The following is a 12,489-nucleotide window of genomic DNA, read 5'->3' as shown; positions in this document are numbered from 1 at the left end:
AGAATAGTATGGATAAATACATTTACTACACACATAATTAAAGTGCTTAATGTGAAGAGTTTCTCTGGGGAGCACAGAGAGAGTGAGAGAGAGAGGCTAAATAATGCTGAGTAATAGAATGAAAATGACATCTGACTAAAAGTGAAGCAAAATTTCATCTAGATAATAATCATTATTTCCCTAATTGAAATGAGAAACTCTGCTGATCACAGTTTTACATAATTGCCTGACCTCAGAGTATCAGAATTCAAAATCTAAGCTTATACTGATAACATTTTTTTCCATAACTTCTATAAACTATTTCAGTTTTAAAGGCCATCTGATGCAAATAAAATCTTCTCAACCAAAAAAAACCATATTTAAATGAATAATTTTACTATGTTGCATACTTTCTTCACTGAATACTATAAGAACATTGGCAATAGTTAAGGAATATCAAATCTTCAGTGTTGGGAAGACCTAATAATAGTTTATGGCACTTGTTTAGAGTTTAATAGGTGCCAAACACTGTACTTATCACTGGGTTAGATTCAAGATAATCAGGTTGGACACAATCCTTGTCCCATACAGGACTCACAGTCTATATAGGAGGGAGAACAAATACTGAATCTTCATTTTACAAATGAGGTAATTGGGACAAAGAGAAGTGAAGTGACTTGCCTAAGGTCACACAGCAGTCATGTTGCAGAGTCAGAATTAGAACCCAGGACCTCTGAATCCTTGCTCCTTGATTTTTTCACTAGACCATGGGCTTCTCGGATCTGGTAAAGAAATGAAGAATATGTTCCTAAGAACACCGAGTAAACTCTCCAGTTTGATTATATGTTATTATTTCATAATGACCTGAAGTTTCATCTTTAGCTGTATTATGAAGATACACCCATTATAATCAAAGAAGATTATTGTTCTAAAAGCTGCAGATATTTAGCTATATTCATCTATTTGACTATATGTGTTAGTAAATATTGAATAAGAAACTGAAAAACTTTGATCATTATTAATATGGTATTTCTAACAGGTTGTTTACTTCCTACCCTACTTCACAGCCCAAGAAATCTGCTTTTTGTAAGATTTTGAGAATAAAGACTTTGTTTTTAAAATACTATAAGCAGGACTCAGCAATTGCCTCTTATTTCACTTCAAAAAGAACCCAAATAAATGTCATCGAGTTTCTTCCATACCTCCATTACCTTTTAGGATTATTTCAATGAACCTTTTAACACAAATGGTTCAAGTTTTGAAACTGGCTAGGTGACTTAAAATTGTTAAGTTGATTACATTACAAACCTCACCTTGTATTTTGCAGGGAAGAGTTTTTGATTATTGTATTATCCCATGTTCCTTTTCTTCCCACTGTTCTTAAAATTGCCCACTCTAATGCTTTCCCTTTACCAAAGCCTTTTAGTCATTATTTTGAAGGTCAGATAAAGAGAGGTTATTACTAATTCCTAAAGATTTTTTCCTTGTGTCATAAATGCTAGGATATGCCTTGGTTAGCATGTCTAATTGAGATTTTTGTACTTAATAGCAAACTTCCTACCATAGCAAACTTATGTAAAATCAATAAATGAAAGAATAACACATCTTCATTCTCTTTGAAAGCATTAAAGGAAGCCTTTAAGTGTACAGTTGTCAGGTGCAAAAATCAATAAAATGAGGGCAGAGCAGACTACATGAGAAACAGGAAAAAAATCAATACCAAGATGACCATAAGATGGATCTTTCAAGTTACTCTTACTTCTTTCTATCAACTTATAATTCAATGAATTAAGCAGGTATAGCTTTCTGAGTAGGATTTCATAGAACTAGATTTTCACTATTACTTTTACACATTTATTGAGTGTTCTAGGCTGCTAAGAGCATAGGAATAGACAAGGTCCTTGAGAGTTAAGTCAAGGCCACATAGACTTACTATCAAATTGTGCCCAATTCATTCCATAATGGAGAAGAGTTAAATGGCCCCCAGTGAAAGGAGATGGTTAATGAAGGAAATTCTTGATATTTAATGACATTCTTCCTTAAGAAATGCAAGGTAATGAAGCTTTGGTATCTATGTTAATAAAGTAGGTGAAAACCTACCATGATACCAAAGACAAATTGGAAGCACATTTTTCTAGTGTTATAAGTATCTAGCTGTTTCTGACACTTGGTATCAACCCATTTTTTTTAAGAGCTCCATTAATATAAATGGGATTCCCATTTCTGAACTCACGAACAACTATACTAGCCACCCTGGAAACTGCATCAGTTCGATTGACCAACTGACACAGAACAGCCAAGTCTGAACACTTCATGAAGTCTGCCTCCTTCTTTTTCACCTGTGTGTTCAGCCATTCATCTTCCCCAGTGCCCTCCTCTCTTTCCTTTTCCTCATTCTTTTTTATCTAACTCCCCACCCCTATTCCTCTCTAATCACTGTACAATCTCTACTCTCACCAACCCTGAAATCTTCCTATATGTCCACAGCCTTCTCACTTGATTCCTCTTCCACATTCCTTCTCCCCATAAATCTGTGCTATTCCCCCACAGAGACCTCAGATCTCTGAACCCAACCAACTTTCCCAATTTATCATGCCCCAATCTACCCACTCTTGATGACCAAATAGATGTCCTCAACCCCACCCTCTCTACTGAACTTAATTCACTTGCTCCCCTATTCTTTCATTGATCTTGTACCACTAACCCACCACAGCTGCACAGTTCACCTCCTTTGCTATTGTGCTTGAGCCACAGAACACTGCTGGTGGAAATCTAAACATCAGCCTTTTTCTACTTCAACTTTATCTTTATATGCTTTAACTCTGCCCTCTCCTGTGCCCAGCAAAACTATTTCTCTTTCCTTATTGACACCCATACCATCTCCCTCACCAGTTGTTCCAGACATTTAACTCCCTCCTCAAGCCCCCTGTTCCCCTGCTCCCCCATCCCTTACCCCCAGTGACCTGACCATCTATTTTATTAAGAAAATTAACATCATCAGGTGTGAGCTCCCTAAAATCACCCCTGCACCTCCTCAGTCCTCTCGCTTTTGACGCCCTCTTCAACTTTCCCATACATCCCAGCAGTATTTCCAGAGCCTGCTCTTAAATGCCACCCACTCCACATGTGCATAGGACCCCATTCCTTTGCACCGTATACAAACTCTAGTTCCCTCCCTTGAAGTTTTCTTCAACCATTCACTCTCAATGTCTTCTTCCCCACTGCCTTCAAACATGCCCATTTCTCCCCTATTCTAAAAAATCCCTCCCTTGACTCCACAGCTCTCTCCAGTTATCACCCCATCTCTCTCCTATCATTCCTTTCCAAACTCCTTGAGTGAGTTTTCTACACCCTCTGACTCAAACCCCTCTCCTCCAATTTTCTCCTGGACTCTCTCCAATCTGGCTTCCATACCTTTCACTCCACAGAAACCACCCTCTCAAAAGTCACCAATGATCTCATTCTTGCCAAATCCAATGACTCCTACTCCATCTTAATCCTCCCTGACCTCTCACCTGCCTTTGACACTGTGGACCACCCTCTTCTGGAAATGTTATCCAACCTTGGCTTCGCTGGCTCTGTCATCTCCTGGTTCTCCTCATCTCTCTGGCCATTCATTCTCTGTCTCCTTCTTGGGATCCTCCTCTGGCTCCCACCCTCTAAATGTGGGGGTCCCTCAAGGTTCAGTTCTGACTACTCTTCTATTCTCTATACTCATTCCTTAGGAGAACTCATTCACTCCCATGGCTTCAACAACTATTTCTATGCAGATAATACCCAAATCTACACCTCCTCCCCTAATCTCTTTCCCTCTCTCCAGGTGCACATCTCCTCCCACATTCAAGACATCTCTACTTAGATGTCCTCCCTTCATCTCAAACTTAACATGTCCAAAACAGAGCTCCTTATCTTCCCACTCAAACCTTGTTCTCTCCCTGACTTTTCTATCACTGTAGATGGCACCGCCTTCCTTCCTGTATTACAAGCCCATAATCTTGGCGTTATCCTTGACTCCTCATTCATCCCACATATTCAATCCATCACTAAATCCTGTTGGTTCCACCTTCACAACATTGATAAAATCTGCTCTTTCCTCTCTGTCCAAATTGCTACCATGTTAATACAATCATTCATCCTACCTACTTAGGTTACTGCATCAGCCTCCTTGCTGACAACCCAACCTTCTATCTCTCTCCACTTTAGTCCACACTTCACTCCACCGCCTCCATCATCTTTCTACACAAAACATTCAGGACATGTCACCCCCACCCTCCACAAAAATCTCCAGTGGTTGCCTATCCACCTCCATATCAAACAAAAACTCCTCACCATTGGCTTTAAAGCACTCCATTACATTTCCCCCTCCTACCTCACTTCGCTTCTCTCCTTCCACAACTGAGCCCGCTTACTTTGCTCCTCTGGTGCTAACCTTCTCACTGTGCCTCGATCTTGCCTGTCTCGCTGCGGACCCTCTGGCCCATGTCCTGCCTCTAATGGACAATTTCTCTCTCCCCATTTAAAGTTTTATTGAAGGCAAATTTGCTCCAAGAGGCCTTCCCAGACTAAATCCCACTTTTTCTCACCTCCCACTTCCTCCTGCATCACCCTGACTTGCTCCCTTTGCTGACCTCCCCAAGCCCCATAGCACTTATGTACATATCTGCAATTGTATTTATTTGTATTGCTGTCTGTCCTTCCCACTCCTACCCCTCCACTCTATGAGCTCATTGTGGGCAGGGATTTTCACTTTTTATTGTTGTATTGTACTTTCCCAAGTGCTTATTATAGTGCTCTGCACACAGTAAGCACTTAATATATACAAGTGAATGAATGAATGAATACTCCTATCACCTCTAGCTTCCTGTTATATCACGAAGAAAAAAATAAGTTCTGTTATATGAATGCATTTTTCTCAATTGCTGGAGAAATTAACACTCTTGTTTAGGAAAATATTCCTGGGCCCATCTGGACTGAAAGATTTTCTTGAGTGTGGACACGCTACTATACAACCAATTTCCAACTCTCCTTTGGCATCCAAATTTCACTAAAGGAAGTATAAAGAAGTTTTGAATTTTAAAAAAACACCCTAGTAGAGAGAAAGGAGGAAAAAACAAAGAGGATAAGGCATGAATAGAATGAATGAATAGAATTCAATAGATGTGGTCACCTATTGTGGGCATATGTGAGGGCTACCTAGGGCCAGGGTGGTGAATCCCTGGGTCAGCACAGTGATTAGCTACTGGAGTTTCTCCTGTAAAAATGCAGGAAATTTCCCTGACCCAATAAAGACTCCTAGTATTGGATGGCATGACCAGAGTCAACTCTACCACTCCTGAATTCACTGTCATTCACAAAGTAAAATTGCTGGGACTCATGCTGTCCATCCACACCTGTGATTGTGGAATCCCTTGAACTTGAGGTTTATAAATAAAAAGTGTTTATAACATTTTTCTTTTTTTTTGTGAAATACTACTAAAAATTAATTTTATTCTCATCTATCTTTCCCACTGACTCAGATTTGAAGAACCCCATTAGTATCTTAGCAGGCTAGTTAGCTAGTAGTTTGGGGAGCTTTCATGGTGCAAGTTTGCCTGACAGGCCTTCCTAGGTAGCTCCTTAGACTCACAGTAAAGCACTGTTGATGTTAAGGCAACTCTCTTCACATCTCCGAGCCTGGGAAGGAAGATGTTTCTGCTCAGTAAATTACTATTACCAAAGACTTTTTTCAAATTATTTCTAGAAGTAACAAGGTTTTTTTTGACCCTAACCAATTTACTGAGTTGTTAATCCTTTTTCTAGGTACAGTGGTGGTGGTAGTGGTATTCGTAAATCCCTTATTGTCTGAGTGCTGGGTTAGATACATGTCAATCAAGTTGTTAACAGTCTCTGTCCACATGAAACTCAATCTGAGTAGGAGAGGAAACAATTATTAAATCCACATTTTACAAATGAAGAATCAGAGACACAGAACAGTTGAATGACTGTTACAAAACAGACAGGTGGTAGGGTCCTCTGACTCACTGGCCCGCGCTCTTCCTATTACCCTATACTGCTTCTCAAGTGAGATAAACTGAGAAAAAATATCTTTCAAGGTAATACAGAAATGAAAATTTAGTCTGCAATCAATCTCAAACATACTCTGAAGACTGAGAAATTTCTCAACCGTTAATCTCTTATTATTTGAGGGACTGCATTGCCCAGTGGACTGTGGATGGGCTTAGGAGTCAGAGGACCTGGGTTCTGATCCCAGCTCAGCCATTTGTTTGCTATGTGACTTTACTGTGCCTCATTTACTTCATCTTCAAATGGGGATTGAGACTGTGAGACCCACATGGGATTTTGTCTGTGCCCAACCTGATTAGCTTGTATTTATCTCAGCATTCAGTGCCTGGCTCAGAGTAAGCAATTAAGAAAGCATAAAAAATTATCACGATTTACTACTCAATGTCATGATTTTCTGTTCAATAAAGTCAAGCATGTGCACGGAGATATCAGTTATTCTGAAGTTTTCATTTAAGATGAAAACTTGGAACCCTTGCAATTTTGAATAACTTTTAAGGACTAGCCATTTGTAATCATTTTCAACCTCATTTTTCTAATTAAATTGATTTGGGCTGATGATGAGGTTGATAGGTTCCTGTCTCTCTTTTCATCTCCAAAATGCTAGTGGAGAAACCAAGAAATAGCTCTAAAGGATTGGGCAAAAATTATCAAGCACAGAATTTACAGAGCTAGAAATAGAATCTCTTCTGACTCCTAATTTAACACTCTAACCACTAGAATAGGGTACTGATGTGACTCATGTAGTTTTAACAAGACAAAATATATGAGGAGAACTTCTCTAATCATTTCACTTGAAAAATAAAAAAATGTCTCAAAGGAATGGATTAATTTAACATGGTCACTAAAATCCTATGAATTGTTGTCAAGTCTAGAAGTTCTTAGAACAGTGTTTTTGTATCTGGTGGATGCCCAGTGAATATTTGATTAATGGAAATTAAATGAAGAACAAGATCCAGAACTATGAATTTAAGATTGCAAGAATATTCCACCTAGTGCAGCATTAGAATACATCATACTGTGCATGTCAAAAATACATTAAATATTAAAAGGAAGAACTTGATAGGACATGATTTTGATAAATATAAAAATAGAAACGAATAGCCACCTGGCTTTTAGCTCCCTCAGGGATTATTCAAATTTATAAAGGTGAATTAGAATAGAACATTTGAATTCCTAGGAAAGACACTATTCCTTCTTCAATCTTTGTGATTTTTTCATGTGATTGCCTGAAAAGGTGATTTTTATGTCCCCAAAAGAGTGTTTTTCATCATTTTTTCTGATATTATATTGGTGATTTTTTATCACATTTTTACATTTCTCATAAAATTTAACAGATAGTCCTAAACAGTTCTGATGGTACTAGTGAAAAAGAAGTAAATTACTCACTGCTTGCAATTCAGTGAATTATTTCAAGCCATTTGGTAAACTAAAATATATATCTCTGATACCTGAGCAGGCTCACAAGTCTCTGGGGAACTTGTGGAGCCATCAGTTTAATATTTATTTCAGTAGCTCAGAATTACTTTGCAGTATTATTTGTGTGTTGCCATCTTCTCAAAAGACCCTATTATGATAGGCTCATCAGTGAAATAAATTTATCCAGGTGGAAACAACTCCAGTGTTCATATGCTGGAACATTTTTGCTGAGGTGATGCTCATGTTTGGAAAATGAGATTGGATAAATAGCCCTTTTTTCACCTTACAACTGCAAAGCACTTTTTCATATTTTATTTCTACAGCATTCTCCTCAAATGGGGAGCTATGATAGCCTTCTACTCTAGATAAGAAAATTGAGCCTTGGGGACAATTTACCCAAAGTCCCATAGCTAATCAATAGCAAACCAGAAACTCAAACCAAGTCTTTGTGTACTGAACCCAACACTTTCACATTACAAATAAATCTACAAATTCCACTATGATTGCAATATAAAAAAGCAATGAGGCTAGAGGTCTGAAATATACTAAGTAGAGTGTTGTACTCATCTTACGTAGTCCCACATGCCTCATATGGTGCAAATTCAGAAGTTACTGATTTATTTTAAGGACTGAGAACAGTTAATGTTGAAAGCCATAATACTGGAACTAAATCTGAGAATGACTGGATCAGTTGTTTCCATTTTAAGATATTAGTGGTTATAAAACTCCATTTCTTTCCCAAATGTCAAGACCGTCTTGTGCACATTATGTCCAACCAAATGCCATTTTGAAAATATTAGCTTTAAACTGCCTTTAGAGATATTAAATGACAAAGACATTTTCATTTTCTTACAAAATGTTTTTTTGCTACTCAACCTCAAAACTTAGTTTAATTAAAATATAATTTTGTGAAATACCAAGGGAAATTCCAGTTTGCAAGGAGAAAACTATTTTTTCTTCTTCTCCTTGAGCACCATTTCTCAAAACCTCTGCCTAGGTAGTTTGCTTTCATGTAAATACAAGCCCAAATATCATGTCAAGATAATTCAACTCCACTAATGACTTTCCTTTCTCCAGTACCTTGTCTTTGCCATAGACTTACTAGAAATGGAACACTGTCCCCCTAAATCCACCTTTAAACTCTCTTAAAATCCCCAAATCCCACCTCTTCTAGGAAGTCTTTTTCCAATACTACTTTAATTACATCAACCAATATCTGCCACAGTTTTTGTATCTATTACTATCTGAAATCATAATTCATATTTAGAATATTTTAGGAATTATTTAATCTACTCCCTCCCTAAGCACTTGTGGATACTTATAAGGGGATACATTTTCAAAATTACACTATGCATAGGAAAAAATACTAGAACTGAATCTGGACAGTTAATAAAGGCATGAGTTATGCATTTAAGAAAATTCTTAATATTCTCTAATATTTTGAAAAAATAAGTTTGATTTGCCTTTATTTTGCAGAATGGGCAGGAATGGGACAATAAGGTCATACAAGGCAAACATGTCAAGCATAACTATGTACTGGTGATTAGTTTGCTTTCCTAACACACAACCTGTAAAAGATTATTTAGGTCCTTCAAAGCACAATACTCCCAATATGAGTATTGGAACCACATATTATCAGTGGCATTTATTGAGCACTCTCTATGTCCAGAGTAATGTACTAAGCACTTGGTACAAACAAGAGAGTTAATTGACAGTTACATTCCCCATCCACAATGAGCTTACAGTCTGAAGGACTTTGCTTAAGTCTCCCTCCATTTCTTACCTAATCATTATAAATCATAATTCCTAATTTCCTCTCCTAAAAGGCACCCCAAGTTAGATGGGCAGAAGAGGGAAATGATGTACTTATTTGTAAGCCTCACCATACTGAAGGAGGGCTAGTCATGTGTCCCACACTGAGGATATGTAATCTTCATCTCTGAAGTATGTTCTAATTTCATATCTACAATTTTTCTCCCATGGTTATAGTTCAAAGTTTGCTAACAACTGGCCAATATATTCAGAAGAGAACACTTAGCCTGAGTGGGGCTGATTAGATTCTAAGTGTGAGTGTGAAAGAATAATAAGGAAACATTCACCATAATGCATATTTTCTTTATAAAAAAGACAGGCATAAAGAGATGTGGATTCTGTCTACCTTCTCTCAATAAACTTCATCTAGCATATCATGCAAGTTATTTTCTGTAACAACTAAGTATATGATCACTTTTTAAATGATTCTGATTCTAACAAGGATTTAGTTTGCACTGAAAGAGTAATTTCAAACATTAAGGGATATGTATGAACATCTTAAAATATTCACTTGGTACATCACTTATTTATAATCTGTTGCTTTATGCTAGTGTGAGAATACATTTCATTTTGCTTAGAAAGAAGTTTGTAATCTTCAGTCATCACCCTTCTGACAGATATTTCAGATTTTAAGATGTTGCCTTTACTCTGTTAATCTTTACAGTCAGTGGAAAAGCCTTAGAAAGTGGAGGAAAAATGATACTGGCCCATATCTCCTGGATCATGATAATAGTGGAGTCTCATTATCTGATTTAATGATACATAAAGATGGGGTCCCTCTTGTTGGTCACTGTTTAACAGGAGTGGAGGAAGGTGACCCACTATTTACTGGCCTCATATTCTTCTAATTAAGAAAGGACTGGGAGTGAAAACATATGAAATTTGATGTCCCATCATTAAACGTACCTAAAGCACTTCAAGTATGTCAATCGTATACATAATAATAATAATAGTATAATGGTATTTGTTAAATGTTGATGTTGCACGGCCTAGTGACAAGAGCATGGGCATGGGAGTCAGAGGATATGGGATATGACTTTGTGACCTTGGGGAAGTCACTTAACTTCTCTGTGGTTCAGTTACCTGATCTGTAAAGTGGGGATTAAGATTATGCGCCCCATGTGGGACAGGGACTATATTCCGCCTGATTACCTTGTATTTACCCCAGTGCTTGGAACAGTGTTTGGCACATAGTAAGTGCTTAATAAGTGCCATAATTATTATGTAGATACAGGATAATCAATCAATCATATTTATTGGGTGTTCACTTTATGCACTAAGATATTGGGAGCATAAAATACAATAGAGTTGGTAAAGATGTGCCCTACCCACAACGTGCTTATAGTTTAGAGGGAATAATCTCATCAGACATAGTCCCTGTCCAAACCGAACTCACAGGCTGAAGGCGAGGGAGGTATTTATTCCTCATTATAAAGATAAGGAAACTGAGGCACAGAGAAGTGAGTTGCTCAAGGTCAAAAGACAAATGGAGGAGCTGGACTAGAACCTAGGACCTGTGATCTTTTAACTGAGCTAAACTGCTTCCTATTTCCTTCTCCAAGAATTTAGAATTCCTTTCAGAAATGAATTTGGAGAATTTAGTCAAAGAGCCTACCTATTGAATTTGGGCCAAATGGTTGGGATTCAACATTTGAGTGAGGGATAGGAAAATCCTGGGGGAAATACATTAAGGCAAATTTCTCAAAGAGTAGAGGAAGTCTCCGGGAGAAGTACTTAACTCTATTAAGCACAGAGAATCACTGCAGAAGGGAAATTATCTAAATGATTTATTTGCCTGAATTTTCTTTAAGTTACTCATATGCTGGGAAACATGGGTCTGTGGAAACAGAATCACAAAACTGCATCTGAAGTCTTATTTCTGTACTTGCTATTCATATCTTGGCGCCTAAACAGGAATGACTGAATTAATTATAAAATGTCACTATAGCAAAAAGATCTAAGTAGTGTAGATGCCACTAAAATTCCTGGTCTCTTTACATTCATTTCAATGCATTTAATTGATTTGAACTAGAATCTAAAAGGTGAATAAAGCAGTGTTTTATTCAGACTACTTTAAAAAAACTGAGAATTTCAACATTTTCTAGATTTTATAATGCATATTTTTGCTAAATTTGTAACGATTAAGGAAATTCATGTTCATATGCAGAGCTATTCTGTCCACATACTCTAGACTCTGAAGGTAATTTTGACAATTGTCTAAATAGAATGAGTCTAACTAACAGACTTATACTTAGAGCTTTAAAAACTTCCCTAAATTCCAAGGGACCTGAGGGAAGCAGTGTGGCCTAATGGAATGAGCATGGGTCTGGGAGTTAGAGAACCTGCGTTCTAGTCCTGGCTCTTCCACTTGCCTGCAGTGTGATCTTCTTTAACTTATTTAACTTCTCATCACTTACCTTCTCTGGGCCTCAGTTTCCTCATCTGTAAAATGGGAATTAAATATCACATATCCCACTCTCTTAAAGTGTGAACCCTCTTGTGGGGCAGGGACTACATCCAACCGGATTATTTATATTTACATAGAGTAAGCACTTAGCAAACATTGTTATTATTAAAGAGAAATTCCTCTTTATGAATCTCTAATAAAAATTCTTAAATGTTGAAGATCCATTACATTTTCCTTTCTGCTTTCAGTTCTCCAACAAATTTGCCCTGAACAGCCCTTTCCAAAATGTCACCCGAAATCTCACCCTTTGTAGCAGTTTCCTGGGATTATGAAAATGCCATATATAGAAGCAGTGAAAAACAACTAGAGTTTTGTTAACACATTCCATTTTTAACTCATTTTGAAATGCATAGTAGTCATATAATGCTCTAAGTGCTTATTAAATGTCTTTTGATCAAACAATTCACATGAAACTGTTATGATTGGCACCTGGTATAGATTCTGTCCCTGAAAGTTCAAGAAATGCTAATAATTTGTTTATGGCCTCTCACTTGTATTACTAACATATGACTTCAAGTGACTCCAACCATGTGTTGCTGAGTTTTTCAGTATTAGTACTCTAAGATCCATCAATAACCACCTGAAGACACGGGTTCTCTCACACCTCCTTTCCCACCTACCTACCATGACAGGGAAGAAACCTACCTTTCCAATAGTCACTACACTGAAAAAGGAAATTATTTCTTTAAAAAAAAAGACAGCTGTGACAGGAAGAGTCCATGACTATTTTCTCCCAGCAGTCAAGTACACCT

The sequence above is a fragment of the Ornithorhynchus anatinus genome, chromosome X1 (genome assembly GCF_004115215.2).
Source record: "Ornithorhynchus anatinus isolate Pmale09 chromosome X1, mOrnAna1.pri.v4, whole genome shotgun sequence".
Taxonomy (NCBI): Eukaryota; Metazoa; Chordata; class Mammalia; order Monotremata; family Ornithorhynchidae; genus Ornithorhynchus; species Ornithorhynchus anatinus.
This window is presented reverse-complemented; position numbering follows the sequence as displayed.